Source organism: Lepidochelys kempii, chromosome 2 (assembly GCF_965140265.1).
Source record: "Lepidochelys kempii isolate rLepKem1 chromosome 2, rLepKem1.hap2, whole genome shotgun sequence".
In the NCBI taxonomy this organism is placed as follows: domain Eukaryota; kingdom Metazoa; phylum Chordata; order Testudines; family Cheloniidae; genus Lepidochelys; species Lepidochelys kempii.
This window is the reverse complement of record NC_133257.1, coordinates 215,332,627-215,348,807: the sequence shown is the minus strand read 5'-3', so window position 1 is coordinate 215,348,807 and position 16,181 is coordinate 215,332,627. Positions and strand designations below refer to the sequence as shown.

The 16,181-nt window shown below is 41.4% G+C and overlaps 1 protein-coding gene across 1 annotated transcript in view; it reads right to left on the bottom strand.

Annotated features, from left to right (window-relative positions):
• DGKB (diacylglycerol kinase beta) overlaps positions 1 to 5,512 on the bottom strand; it is a 510,469-nt gene extending 504,957 nt beyond the window's left edge. Inside the window, exon 1 of the mRNA XM_073333812.1 lies at positions 5,388 to 5,512. The gene's annotated coding sequence lies outside the window, so the exon portion shown is untranslated. The remainder of the gene's footprint in view (positions 1 to 5,387) is intronic.
• Positions 5,513 to 16,181: the final 10,669 nt, after the last annotated feature.

Below are 16,181 nucleotides of genomic sequence, written 5' to 3'. Positions count from 1 at the left end.
AAATAAATAAAGGGAAAGCAGCATTTTTCTTCTGCATAGTAAAGTTTCAAAGCTGTATTAAGGTAATGTTCAGTTGTAAAATTTTGAAACAACCACCATAAAGTTTTGTTCAGAATTACAAACAACCTTCATTCCCAAGGTGTTCATAACTCTGACGTTCTCCTGTAATTATTTTACAGTGTATCTGCATCGTCATACCTTTGCAGTACAGAAAGAGGAGAAAATGATTAAGATGGGAATTTGAGCTTTTGGAAACTCCGATCAAAATGAGGCACAAACTCTTTTGTGCTTAAATAGAACAGTAATTTTTTTTTCTTTCAAGTCTAATTTATAGTCTTATTTTTGCCAAAAATTGTCAGGTGGAATAAAATATAGATACCAAAAACTTCTAACAATTCTGACAACAACCTGACAATATTCATACAGCTTCTGCAGAACTTCCTATTAAACACACAAAAACTATTACTACAAAAAGAAAAAATATTGTCAAAAAAATCCTCAAATGAAGCTGAAAAGCTTCAAGACAGACATTTTTATAAAATTTGAAAATAACTGGGGAGAGGAGAAGGACAGAAAATCCCTCTGCTATTAGATGCAGAAAATGTCATTTCTGCTCCCTATGAAGTTGCATGAAATTCAAAAGGATCATACTGAGAAACACTGAGAAACTGACATTTGTGGCACAAAAATGTTTTAGACACAGAAAAGTTTACCTAGATAGTTTATTAAATAATAGAAACACTATTTAAAACAGGAGAACATTTATGTGGGGTGGAGGAAGTTACTGAATTACATCAACTAGAACTCTAATTAGTAACACTGAAGTGACAGATATGTTTGTAAATTCTCTCTTTTTTCCCCGAAAAGTTTAGGACAGCGCAATGGTGTCACAAGTTGTTTACTTGCATCCCAAACTGCTACTAATGGATCAGTCACAGAATAATTAAGCAACCACAAAGTGCTTACATTCGTTAAAATTTCAAATGTGTGTCAAAGTAACTAAAGAAAAAAGCATATCCCTCAGGCCCAATATTGCAAGCATTACTCAGACAAAGCCTCCATTATCTTCATGTAAAGGCAAAAAATAATTAAAGGAGGAAAATGTTTGTTTTAGATTGTATAAAGCTGTTTTATTTGATGATTTGGAACTATTAAATACGGATTTTAAAAAGCATGTACACTGCATATATTCCTTTAAAAATGAGCAGACAGTGTACTCAGCAAGCCTGGCTGATAGTATTATGTTAAATCATTTATCTTCAACAAATCATTTATTTTCATCACAGCATAATTAAACCATCAGCAATGGTGTTAAAAAAATAGGTAAAATTAGACAAACTAGCAATAACAGTTTCAATGCCCAATATATGAATTTTCTGAGTGGCTTTTTCTCCCTGTCAGAGTATACAAGTGAGAACACATGAAAAATAACTTTAAAAAAGTCACTTCCTTAACTTTTTAACAGCATTATTAATTGGTTTGTCCAGGTAGAAAGCTATCATACCATGCCAACCATTGTATAGAAAAATTACTGCGCTGAAGAGCTATGTTACTACAAAGAATTTTTTTGATGGTGTGTAGAGAATTATAATGAGAAAACTCCAGGTTATTAATAAATAATAATAATATAATATACCACCACAGGTATTCCTTGAGCATTACAACAAATAGAAGAAAGTTCCCAATCCTAAAGAGCTTGCAACTAAAGAACCAATCCATCCTACAATTGTGATTTTCCTGCAAAAAGGACTACGATTTTTCTCCACTGCCTTTCATCTTGTGTAGTAATTTACTACTAAAAGTACAATGTATATATAAATTGCTGGCATTATGAGTAGGTAGCACTTTAGACTACTTTGCACAGGTCCACATTTTTTTCAGAAGGCTGAAGAGAATCAGTTCCATTGCTGCTTTTCTTTTTGAAGAAAGGAGATAGTGATTATCCCCACTGAGAATGGGAGCAGAGTTTAGTGGAACAGAGAAGGGGTTTGACTCTAAAACCAATCGATCTCAAGAGGCCACCAGAGGTCTGTGCCTCTGAACTGCCTCCTGTCCACCAGGGAGCCATATTCCTACCATATTCCTACCTACTATTGCATCCGATGAAGTGAGCTGTAGCTCACGAAAGCTCATGCTCAAATAAACTGGTTAGTCGCTAACGTGCCACAAGTACTCCTTTTCTTTTTGCAAATACAGACTAACACGGCTGTTACTCTGAAACCTGTCATATTCCTACCATGTCCCTCAAATGTTGTCACCCTCCACACTGCTCTTCAGGGGGATGGCATATCTCAGTGAGGGAACAGGTCTGAATTCCATCCTGTTCCCATCTGTGGAACTTGTCTGAGTTTCCTATGCTTCTGGACAGCATGTCACTGAGCAAGAACTGTCCATACATACCACATCCCTCTCCTCTCCCTGTACATATCTTATCCTGCTTGCTCGTTTCCACAAGTGGAAACAGTGGGGAACAACTGGCCATAGAGTGGACACAGCAGACCAAGGAATGACAAAGGATACGGAGTTACAATATGTGCGTAGCTTTCATTATAAAATATGTTCTGTGTGACAAATTTAATTATAAAAACAGAGAAAATGACAGAAATAATGCCTGCTAAAAACAGACCTGTTAAAATTATGTGTGGTGAGAATGTATATTTCACACACCAATGCACTATAAAGGTCATGCGAATTCAAAGAGGAAATGAATGTTATACTAACATTCAAACAAGCTTCCCTCTAGTTATTTGATTTCAAATAACTCGATTGCAAAAGTATAGTTTGTTTTAAAAGGGAAATTCAAAAGCATTTAGAGATGCTACAATGTAAGCAAGCACGGAAAGCAGAAATCCAGTTCTGTCACCTAGCTGACTGTCTTTACAGTCTTTAACAATGTTGTCTTACTACCATAGGCTTAGTCAGCCTATTATAAATTTGTTTGTAAAAACATCAATCAATCTACTTCCTGCTTTGTCCACATGCTGCTCTAGCAGCTCTCCTACAGCTAAAAGAAAAGGAGTACTTGTGGCACCTTAGAGACCCCTACAGCTGTTTCACTATTCTATTCTTTCCTCCTCTAGCAATCTCAGCAACTGTCAAGAGTGTCCACCTGCATCCTAAAAAGGCACCACATGGATGACATTTTGCCTCATAGGAGTGGTGGTACAAAAATCCTTGTACACAGTAAAACCACACAATTTACTTTAATCTGTAATAGCTTTGCTACTCACAGAATGTTTAAACTCTTAAAAAGCAATTTATCTATCCATCTAGGTATTAATACTGACCCAACATTACTTCACCACCAGTTCTCTCAAACATCCTGGGGCCAACATAGCTACAACAACACTGCAAATACCATATTCTATTAGCTTATGAAACAGCCTCTGCAAGTAGCATCCTGCACGTATTTCCTCCTCCCAGACAAATAAAAGAATCTGTATTCTGTTAGATGCATGCAATCCTACTAATTCCAAAAGGGTTACTAGATCTTGGCCCAAAATATTTAAAACTTGAGGTGGAGTATTAGTCCCCTAATAAAGCATTGTTTGAGGACTTTCATTTCCTGATAAACTGCTGTTATTTTGCATGTCCCTGTTGTTCCTCCCCCACAAATGAACATGGGGCATCATGACAACCCTGTAAGAGATTCTGCTTCTGGATGTCAGCTATTTCTTAGAAGCTGCTGTCATTCTGTACATCCTATCCTTTTAACACACGATGCAGTATTTCTGGATTGTCATTTCTCTCTCTGACACACACACACACACACACTCTCTCTCTTAATCTGCAAAGCCTGTCCAGGCATATTTTTCACATAGGTCTGAGGCACTCCTTGGAACCTACAGCACTTCCTAGAATTTTCAGAGACAATGGTGATCGTGTGGTTTTTGCATATGAAAAAAAAATCCATTTAAAAAACAAAACAGGGAGGGGGGAAAAAACAGGTTATTAAACCTCAACAGGAGTGTGGCATTTCTTTTTAAAAAAGCTGGGTTTTGAGTTATGGCTTACCCCATCCCAGCCCCCGTCTGCCTCCCCCCTCACTTGTGGAAATATTGCTACCTCTTTTCATTCTGTTGCCATGCCTTTTCTTTTTGCTGACATATTTTTACAATGTTGGCTTTTGGAAGCTATACTAACCTGTTAAAATTGTTTGTTAAAGATGACTAAAACGTCTCCTTTCTTCCAATACTGCAAAAGGTCATTGGTTTTCCTCTATAAAACAGTCTCCATGAGAATTATTACCAGAGGAACTCAAAGACTGCCTGTTTGGAAGAGGAAGAATATTCATGATGTAATGTTCTGAGGAAATCCCTAATCCACCTCAAAAAAGGTGCACTTGTCAGAAATTTAATGTGAACACTTCTGACATTTAAAAAAAACTTCACACTTCTTTCATACAACAAAATGAATCAAAGCACAACTGGACTTTGTAAAACATGAACGAACTGAAATTAAGTTGGCCTCAGACATCTGAAATTTTAGACAAATAAAACATTGCAATATTTTTGAATTCCTTCTTGGAAAGCTATTTAGACACACAGGCTGCCACCTCAACAGAAAGTTTCAGGAGATGGGCCTTGGCAGTTCAAGTTTCCAGTTACATGTTTTGTTTCATCCACTCACTACTCTATTAGTCACACTGAATGCTTAAGAGGCCAAGTTTATTGAATCAAACAATTGATGAAAAGCCAACAGGCAACATGACATTTACTGTGGCATGAACAAAACGATATAGGTCAGCGAGACAAATGGACCTGACATTAAGTAGGAACTAACTGAAGATTAATGAATCATGAAACATCCAATGCACTCATGGCTGCTACAACTTTCTCCCTAACCCCTCCCATGTATACACGCACATATTCCCCTCAACTAAGCTTTCAAGACTGCAATCAATCAATCTAAGCACCCGGTGGTTTGCTAACTTACTGCAGTGCGATGCAGAACGGGCAAAGGTGCACCTCTGGAGAGAGAGAGGGATCAGCACACCAGAGAGCAGCAGCAGCTGATCGTCTATCCGGCTCATTGCAAATACACAGTCTCTGCCACCGCCACCTCTCTCGCAGGCTGCGGCAGCAGAGCCCCTAACCTTGCTCCCCACTGAAACAGCACAACACCGGCCTCCAGAACAACTGCTAACCGCAGCTTCTCTCCCAGCCCCGGCAGAAGATGAACCCACCTCTCCAGTTAACCGCGCACCTTCACTGCGCTGCTCTTGTCCCGGGAACAGGCAACCCCAAGCCCTGCCGTGCATTGTATGCGGGCTTTGTACCAGCAAAACTCCCACCCCCTTTGGTGGGGGGGGAGGGTCTCACCCAGAAGCGCCCAATAAAGCCCAGGGATTGCTCAAAGCCAGCCCGACACCAGCAAAGCGGCGGTACCTGTTGGCCGGCAGCGGCGTTTCTCCTCCGGCGCTGCCGGGGCTGGCGGTGCGCGCTCGCTGTGCGGAGGCTGGGGGGCTGACCTCGGCGGGCGAGCCCCGGCCCCGGCGTCTCCGGCTGCTGGGTCTCCTCAGGCGGAGGTGCGGGAAGGACTCCGCACAACGCCGCCGCTGCTGCTAGTGAGGAGGAGGCGGCGGCGGCGGCAGCTGCTCAGTCCCCTCCCCCAGGTGAGAGGAGCGGCTGCCGCGGCGTGGGCAGCACTCACCTAAACTTCACCGCTTCTTCCCGCCGGGGGCTGTCGCTTCGCTCCAGCCGGGGGCGGCGGCAATCAGCCCCGTGCCGGGCTCCCCTAGGGAGAGGCTGCGGACTGGCGCGGCGCACGGGGGTGCGCGGGTGTCGGTGCCTCTCGCCGGGCATCTCCGTGGGGCTCCGCGTGCGGGCTGGCGCCCTGCGTCCGCGTGCAGCCCCGGGCGTTGGCTGCCGGGGGGCACCAGCTATGTCGGGCAGCGCGTGCGTGCAAACGAGCAAACGGTGTCAGCCACTGTGAGCTCACTGGGCAGTGGCCGTGTGTCTTGTCAAAGGTGGCATGCGTCTGTTTGGCTACCTCTTCCAGCGTGTGTGTGTGTGTGTGTCGCTCCCTTCCCCTGCGCTGGGACCTCAGGCTTTCTGCTCGCCCCAGGCTCTGGCTACTTGCCTGCAGCCAAACCGAACATTGCACCTCTGCCCAGTGCCTCAGGACCAGCTCAGTCACCAACGTACCTTCTCCTGCCACAAGACCCCCCCGCCCGTCTCAGCCTGACCTACCTTGCCCTTACACTGGGGGATGTAGATACCTTCATCAAGCTTCCTCCAATAAAGTTCTGCCATGCACTGTCCCATCTGTTCCCCCACTTCCTTCCCTAGCCATGGGTCTCAAGTCAGCACCCAAGGGGGTATTTATTTATGGAGTGGTAGGCAGCAGTAAGGACTTTAGAAGAATTTGTGAATAAATTTTGAGAGAGACAATGGAATGCTTTTCAGAGCAAAAATTAGACTTAAAGGCCAGCCTTGTCATCCCCACAACCAGAGGCCTTCTTCCTTTTCTACCTACTTCACCTTCGGACATCCTTATTTCCCACAACACACACCCCTACCTCCCTTAGTGAAATAGAAGCTGTACAGAAAGTGTCTCTTCGTTAATCCCAGAGCATAGTTTATTATTAAAACATCTCTCCCCCATCCTCAGAACCAATGCCTAAAGGACAGGAAATAGATTAGGGTCAGATCTCACACTGAAGTTAATGAGTCTTTCCATAACAAGAGCTAGACCTGGATTAAAGGACTTGATCTGAAAAGGTGTTGAGACCTCTGAGTGATGCTAATACCCTGTTCTCCCATGTGAAGTAACTCCCACAACTCATTCTGAGCATGATAAGGTCAGGCTGATGTAAGCAACTATTTCCAACATGCCAGAGCACCCCCACCACACACACAAAACTGGGGGGGGGGGGTGAGTCTCAATGAATTTGGTGACAGTCTCAGTCAGACTAACTTTTCAACTGCAGCCAGTGATGCAGATAAAAGGTGGCAAAAACTGAAAGTAGACATTTCCTATGTCCATACAACAATTTACCTCAGGTACACTGCTAGTCCCTGTCACCTCTTCTATATTCAAGACATTGATTTCCATTTTAATACACTATTTCAAGGAGATTTTTCTCACTCAAAAATGGAATTTGGCCCTGACATAAACCAACCGAAAGGCAAGAAACCTAGCTTTAGACAAGCCGTATGAGTTGAACAATTGCCTTCAAACTTCTCAAAAAGAAAATGTATGCAATCATGCAGACAAGAAACAAAACGAAGGAAGACAGAATGAACACACCATTCACAAAAGATGGAGGGGCAGACTGCTTGTGACAGACAGTATGCAACTAACAAATATTATGTGGATCTACTTAATGGAAAACCCTTGATAGGCTGTGAATGATCATTATAGATTGTCACCTCTTCTGGCCCAGAGTCTTGGGCTAGAGACTGCTTACTGCTCTGCCCTGCTCAGAGGACCAGAGCCATAGACTGCTAATTGACCCTTTGTTGCCTGACGCAGTGAGACAGAGTGGCCTCCCTCCAAACCTGAGACCGGGGGACCACTACAGGAACACATGACTGTTCAAAGCACTAAGAAATTAAGCGTTGTCCCACTGCATGAAACTATTGTAGAGTATTATAGCCACATTCACTGAACGAATAGCAGAGCCCATTCTAGGAAAGCAGCAGTTTGGTTTTAGAAAAGGGAAAAAGGATAACAGATCATACGGTCAGTGCTAGATAGTTGGTGGATAAGAAGCCAGAAGGAAACATCGAGCACAGTTGGGCTTTCCTCAATTTGGAAAAACCATTTGACAAAGTGCCTAGGTGACTGCTCATTCCTCTGCTACAATTGTATAGGGTACCAGAGGATCTTGTCCAGATGTATGATGGTTCCATGACAAAAAAAAGTGTGGATGCCCTTTGGCATCACAGAGGTTTTTGAGACGAAGATTGGGCTCCACCAGGCACCAGCACTTAGCCCAATACTCATCATTGTGATGGGCTTGATAAATTAGCAAATCCAAACAACAGGAGGTATGAAATTGATCTATGCATATGATATTACTAATGACCCATTGTGAGGAAGATTTGGTCCTGGTGATGGATGCCTAAAACAATGAACTAACAAACTATGGTCTCACAATGAGGAAAGAAAAGACTGAAGTGTTTGGGGCAGAACCAAGACAGATGAATATCAATATGAGGGCCAACATCTAAATCAGATTTCTGTGTTTAAGTATCTTGCAGGCTGGTTAGCAGCAAATGGAGAAAATTGACAGAGAACTGCAAGCAAGGCTGATGAGCGCCTGGTGGTTTATGATAAACAGACACCTAGACTACTTAAGGGACAACTATACAAAACTCCGGTAAAACAAGCTCTTCTGTAAGGATCAGAAACATGGGCAACCAAAGAGGTACTTAAGACCTGAAGCCATAAAAATGAGAAGTTTGTGGGCAATGAGAACAGTGACTTTGTGAACCACAAGCAGAATGATGTCATCAGAAGTCAGACCACGTGTAACAGTATGGCACCTACCTCTCACGAGTACCCCTTCTGGTCAGATGTGTCTGCAGTCTTTAACAGTTCCAGCTCTGGTATCAGGCCATACCCCCTGGGGTTCCTCCCTGGAGGCAATGATTTCACCCTCTCTGGGCCCTTCTGGCCCCAGCTCTCCAGCTAGGCCACTAAGTAATTCAGATCCTCTTCTGGGGGTTTATCACTGTCCAAATGTAGGCCACTTCTCCAGTGGCCTATGGGGGTGATCTGGGCCTGCCCACTACTGGGTCCCAGCCCAGGGACCCTAAGAATAACAGTCACATGCCACTGTGTCCCTTTAATGAAACTGCTTTCAGCCCCTGGGCCACTTCCCTGCAGTCCCCACCTTCACCCTTACCTCAGGACTCTTCTATGTTCAAGTTCAGCAGCCAGCCAGGAGCATTCTCTCACTCCTCTGGTCCCTGCCAACACTGAGCTGTCCAAGGTGCTGTAGTCCTTCCACCCACGAGGAGCACCTGCCTTCACTCCTCAGGCTCCAAGCAGCAACTGACTCCGGTCAGCACTGCAGCTCCTTTTATTCTAGCCTGCAACCCTCTGACTGGCAAGCCCTTGGCAGCCTCCCCTGATTGGCTGCTTCCTATGCAGTCTCTCTAGGCCACTTGAAGGATTTAATTCCACTGCTCCTTTCCTGAGATGGGTGTGGCAGGGACCTCTGGGCCTAGTCCACCAGGTCACACCGGGGTCTGTGGTATCATACATAAATTGCATGAGAGGAAGCTGAGATGGTATGGACATGGATGAAGGGAATCCAATTTTAAAAAAACTAATGGGAGCTTAGGTCCAAATGATCATGACTTGATCACGTTTATAATGTGCAAACAAAGTCCAGACCAATAATATATATATTTGGTGCTTTAAAATGGTCAATTTCACAAAACTGAAAACAATTATGACCCATATGAGCTGGGAGAAAGAATTTAATCAGAAAAATGTGAATGATCATTGGGATCGGATTAAGAAAACTTTACTAGATGCCCAAAGTCACAATCCTGCAATCAAAGAAGAAGGCTGTCTTGGTTAAATGATTGACCTGGTTTAGAGGGAAAGTAAAGGCAGCTATAAAAATAATATATATAACAAATGGAACAAAGGAGAAGTTAATAGTAATGAATATAAATCAGAGACTAGGAACTATAGAAAATTGATGAAAAAGAGAAATCCATGGCCAGCAGAGTTAAGAACAGTAAGCAGGAGCTGCTTAAGTTATTAGGAACAAAAAGAATCCTAACAATGGTATTTGTCCATTACTAGATGGGAAAGGTAGAACTATTAATAATAATGCAGATAAGGCAGAAGTGTTCAATAAATATTTTTATTCTGTATTTTGGGGAAAAACAGAGAACAGAGTCCCATCATATGGTGATGATAACCTTCTTTCCATTCCACTAGTATCTCTGGAGGATATTAACCAGAAGCTACTAAAGTCAGACATTTTTAAATCACCAGGTCCAGATAACTTGCATCCAAGTCTTTGTAAAGAGCTGGCTCTGAGGAGCTAATTAATGCTGATTTTCAATAACTCTTGGAGGAATGGGGCGGGTCCAGAAGAAAGAAAGCTAATGTGCCAATTTTTTAAAAGGATAAACAGAATGACCTAAATAACAGGTAATTATAGGCCTGTCAGCCTGCTGTTGGTCCCAGGCAAGATAATGACACCGCTGATATAGGACTTGATTAATAAACAACTAAAGGAGGGTAATGTAATTAAGGCAAATCAACAATGGTTTATGGAAAATAGATCCTGTCAAAACAACTTCATATTTTTGATGAGATTACAGGTTTGGTTGATAAAGATAATAGTCTTCATGTAATATACTTAGACTTCTGAGAGACATTTGACTTGATACCACATGATGTTTTGAGTTAAAAAAAATTGGAAAGATATAAAATTAACATGGCACACAATTAAATGGATTAAAAGATGGCTAACTGATAGGTCTCAAAATGTAATTGTAAACAGGAAATCATCAATGGGTTTGTTTCTAGTAGAGTCCCAGATGGATGGGTTCTTGGCCCTACATTATTTAATATTTTTATTAATGATGTGGAACAAAACAAAATCATCACTGATAATGTTTGGAGAGGTCACAAATATCCGGATCGCCTGGTAAGCTGCATGCAAACAAACACTATGTGTTTTAATATGACAATGTAAATGTATGCATCTAGGAACAAAGAATATAGGCCATACTTACATGATGGGAAACTATCCTGGGAAGCAGTGACTCTGAAAAAGATTTGGGGATCATTTCTGGTTATCACCTGAACATCAGTTTCCAGTGTGATGCTGTAGCCAAAAAGGCAAATCCAGTCCTTGGATGTATAAATGGGGACTTTGAAGTAGGAGTAGAGAGATCATTTTACCTCTGTATTTGGCACTGGTGCAAGTGCTGCTGGAATACCATGTCCAGTTTTGGTGCCCACAATTCAAGAAGTATGTTGATAAATTGAAGAGGGTTGAGAGAAGAGCCACAAGAATGATTAAAGGATTAGAAAAGATGCCTTATATAGTTAAACTATACAGATTGAGCTCCTTGAGTTAACAAAAAGAAGGTTAAGGGGTGACTTGACTTCAGTTAACTATAGAGGGAACAAATATTTAATAAATATGTCTTTCTCTGCTAACAAGATATAATGGTTGGAAGTTGAAGATAGACAAATTTGACTGGAAATAGGGCATACATTTTAAACAGTGAGAGTAATTAACCACTGGGGCAAATTACTGAGGATTGTGGTGGATTCTTCATCACTGATCATTTTAACTCAATATTGGATTTTTTTTTTTAGGGCTGTCGATTAATCAAGGTTAACTTGCCATTAACTCAAAAAGCGTAATCACGAATAGAAAATTGTGATTAATCGCACTGTTAAACAATAGAATACCAACTGAAATGTATTAAATATTTTGGACGTTTTTCTCCATTTTCAAATATGATTTCAATTACAACACAGAATACACAGTGCTCACATTATATTATTATTTTTCATTAAAAATATTTGCACTGTAAAAAGATAAAATAATTAGTATTTTTCATTTCACCTTATACAGTACTGTAGTGAAATCTCTTTATTATGAAAGTGCAACTTAGAAATGTACATTTTTTTCTTGTATAACTGCACTCAAAAACAAAACAGTGTAAAACTTTAGCACCTGCAAGTCCACTCAGTCCTACTTCTTGTTCAGCCAGAGCTGTAGCTCACAAAAGCTTATGCTCAAATAAATTTCTTAGTCTCTAAGGTGCCACAAGTACTCCTTTTCTTTTTTCAGAAAAACAAGTTTGTTTACATTTACGAGAGATAATGCTGCCCACTTATTTATTTACAATGTCACCTGAAAGTGAGAACAGGTGTTCCCATGGCACTTTTTTTTGCTAGCGTTGCAAGGTATTTCACCTTGAATGGCCCTTAAAATGTGTGTTAAGTGGCCTGTTAACACCTATCCAGTCATAGGGAGGAAAAGAAGGGAGGGCGTTAGTGGGTTGCAGATTATTGTAATGAACCATAAATCCAGTGTCTCTATTAAGCCCACGATTTTTAGGGCTTGTCTACACTGGCAATTAACAGCGCTGCAACTTTCTCGCTCGGGGTGTGAAAAAAACACCTCCCTGAGCGCAGCAAGTTGCAGCACTGTAAAGCACCAGTGTAAACAGTGCCCCAGCGCTGGGAGGTGTGCCCCTCATTGAGGTGGTTTTTTTAGAGCCCTGAGAGAGCTCTCTCCCAGCGCTGCACCGCGACCGCACAAGGCACGTTAAAGTGCTGCCATGGCAGCGCTGTAGTGCTGCCAGAGTAGACTAGCCCTCAGTGTCTAGCAAAGTTATGACTTTAAGCTCCCAGGGTCATCTTTTGAAAGTGTTATGCTGGTTTTCTTTGAGGATGAGGACTGAAAGGGTAGATAGTGATCGATCTGTGAAATGTGTTTACCCACAGGTAATATGGTGTTTTTGTCTTTTATCATATTCCTATGTGAGTTCATTTGATAGCATAGTGCTGCGGTTCTCAAACTATTGTATTGGTGACCCCTTTCACATAACAAGCCTCTGAGTGCAACCCCCCTTATGAATTAAAAACACTTTTTCATATATTTAACACCATTATAAATGCTGGAGGCAAAGCAGGGTTTGGGGTGGAGACTGACAGCTCGCGACCCCCCCATGTAATAGCCTCACAACCCCCTGAGGGGTCCCAACCCCCAGTTTGAGAACCCGGTATAGCGATTGTCTGGTATCACCCACATAGTTGCTATTGGGGCATTTACTGCACTGGATGAGGTACACCACATCTTGTCATAGGCATGTGTTGGACTCATGGATCCTGTTGCTCAGTATTTTTGAGACTGTTTATTTAGGTGCTTAAATATGGACTTCAGATACGCATTTTTAAAAACTTTTTCCCAAACCTTTTTTTACTACTGAGAAGTTGTGACCATATAATTCACCTGTAATTATGGTGAATTACGGATACTCTTAGAACCCTTGGGACAGATAGGCCCAATCCTGCTTGCCATCACTTCAATGACAGCATGATCAGGCTTAAAGAGGCAGATCTACAGCTGATACAAACTATCATTGACTTCAGTGGAACTATGACAAATGACAGTTAACACAAGCTAATGGTCTGCCCTATAGTGTCTATTTATTAGAGCTTGGCATATGCCACAAAACAATCTTTCATAAATATATGATCACATTTTAAAGCTATTTAACTTTGGCCATTCTTCCACACATTTTGTGTTCTTTTTCTGCAAACTTTCAAGCAATTGAGGTATACTCACACAACAGTTTGCAGAAAGTAGATGTTAAGCTTGTATGGTCAAGTATTCTTACCAGAAGTAGTGTGTGGTATAAACTGAGTAAGGAAAGGAAGGAGTAAAGCAGCAGAATAAGAACAATGGACTTAAAAAAAAAGACTTTAACAGACATGGAGGACTGGTAGGTAAGGTCCCATAGGAAGAAAATCTAAGGGATAAAGGAATTCAGGAGAGCTGGCAGTTTCTCAAGGAGACAATATTAAAGGCACAAATGCAAACTATAAGAAGGAAAGATAGGAAGGATAGTAAGAGGCCAGTATGACTCTATCAGGAGCTCTTTAATGACCTGAAAATCAAAAAGGAATCTGACAAAATGTGGAAAGATGACAAATTGTTAAGGAGGAGTACAAAAGGATAGCACATGTACATAGAGACAAAATCAGGCAGGCTAAGGCACAAAGTGAGTTACACCTAGAAAGGGATATAAAAGGCAATAAGGCTATGGCTACACTACCAGGCTTTCAGAAACACGGCTGTGCTGCTACAGCCTTGCTGCTAAAAGGCATGCAATGTAGCTGCTGTTTGTCAGCAGGAGAGAGCTCTCCTGCCGAAAAAGCACTGATCACACGGGCCTCAGTGTTCAACAAGTGATCTTTTGGGTAAGATCAAAATGACCCAAATTTTAGAAAAGCCCCTAATCCTGCTTATCTGTTACTTCTGCCTGGATCATTAAAAACAAACTAATTTCAGATCCTCCAGAGTTTGTTAATCAATCAGTGAACAAAATCAATAATATGTGACTTGTGACCAATCACACTTAAAAACATATTTTGAATACTGATTATCAAATACTTATAGGGAACTGTTCTTAGATAAAGCCACAGAAGTGAGGGGGAAATTTGAAAAAAATGGTATCTGCATTTGAGGGAATCATGACCTGCTACAGTATATTCTGTAAGCCAGAAAAACATAATCTAAATTCTCCAATTAATTTGTTGTGAATTATTTTTTCATCTTTAAATGAAATAATTCTAAAAGAATTCTTTAGATATACTTTGGATATTAGAGTGCAGGTACAGTACAAAGAAGTGTTAAAAATCTGCAACCATTGGGTTGTTACTGATATAAAAGCATGCGTTTGACTCCCTAGCTGGTCTTTACATTCTAAAATCAGCAATAGTGGAACAGCTGTTTGATAGCAACTATCAAATAATAAGAGAGTTTGTGGGGAGGCAGGAGTGAAATTTCCATGCCTAATTACTGCCCATATAAACAAGGAATTTAAAACAAACTTCTATCATTAAATTAATACAACAAAGTTATTGCTTTGTTTGACAGGTTTCAGAGTAACAGCCGTGTTAGTCTGTATTCGCAAAAAGAAAAGGAGTACTTGTGGCACCTTAGAGACTAACCAATTTATTTGAGCATAAGCTTTCGTGAGCTACAGCTCACTTCATCGGATGCAGTGAGCTGTAGCTCACGAAAGCTTATGCTCAAATAAATTGGTTAGTCTCTAAGGTGCCACAAGTACTCCTTTTCTTTTTATCTAAAGTGACCACTCTCCTTACAATGTGTATGATAATCAAGTTGGGCCATTTCCAGCACAAATCCAGGTTTTCTCACACACACCCCACCCACACACACACATAAACCCACTCTCCTGCTGGTAATAGCTTATCTAAAATGGCCACTCTCCTTACAATGTGTATGATAATCAAGGTTGGCCATTTCCAGCATAAATCCAGGGTTTAACAAGGTAACCTATTTGCCCTTGTTTTTTCCTCCCCCGCCCCGATGTTCTTGTTAAACCCTGGATTTGCGCTGGAAATGGCCCACCTTGATTATCATACACATTGTAAGGAGAGTGATCACTTTAGATAAGCTATTACCAGCAGGAGAGTGGGGTGGGAGGAGGTATTTTTTCATGCTTTGTGTGTATATAAAAAGATCTTCTACACTTTCCACAGTATGCATCCGATGAAGTGAGCTGTAGCTCACGAAAGCTTATGCTCAAATAAATTGGTTAGTCTCTAAGGTGCCACAAGTACTCCTTTTCTTTTTGCTTTGTTTGACAATACTCTGATTCGATAAACACTACCATGTTTTAAGGAAAAAATATGGTCACTATACAAATGGTCAAACTAAAATTCCTTTCAGGTAAACTAGATCTGGGGACAGATTTCAGAGTAACAGCCGGGTTAGTCTGTATTCGCAAAAAGAAAAGGAGTCCTAGTGGCACCTTAGAGACTAACCAATTTATTTGAGCATAAGCGTTCGTGAGCTAGAAGCTGGGAATGGGCGACAGGGAATGGATCACTTGATGATTACCTGTTCTGTTCATTCCCTCTGGGGCACCTGGCATTGGCCACTGTTCAAAGACAGGATATTGGGCTAGAAGGACTTTTGGTCTGATCCAGTATGGCCGTACTTATGAGGAGGGTCATTCCCACTGAAATTTGTCTATGTTGTTTTCCTTTTGTATCACTTCTCCTCTCCACTTGTAATTTTTTAATGTCATCTGTGTTTTTTGGTTTCATATGTATTTTGCCATCATGTTGCAGACACAGTGTATACTTACATTCTGTCACATGACTGACCATACAGGACTTGATTCTACTTGCAAGCCCCAATCCAATGCCCACTGAAGTCAATGGAAAGCCGTCCACACACTTCAGTGGATCGGGACCATACTGAAGTCCAAGTTAAAACTTCCATTAGAATGTAAGAACGTAAGAGCTATCATATTGGGTCAGACAGAGATTTAGGATCGCTCCAAGCATGGGGTTGTATCCTTGACCATCTTGGCTACAAGCCACTGATGGATTTATCCTCCTTGAATTTACCCAGTTTGGTTTTTTCAACTCAGCTGTACTTTTGGCAATGAGTTCAACAGGTTAGTTGTGTGAAAAAATACTTC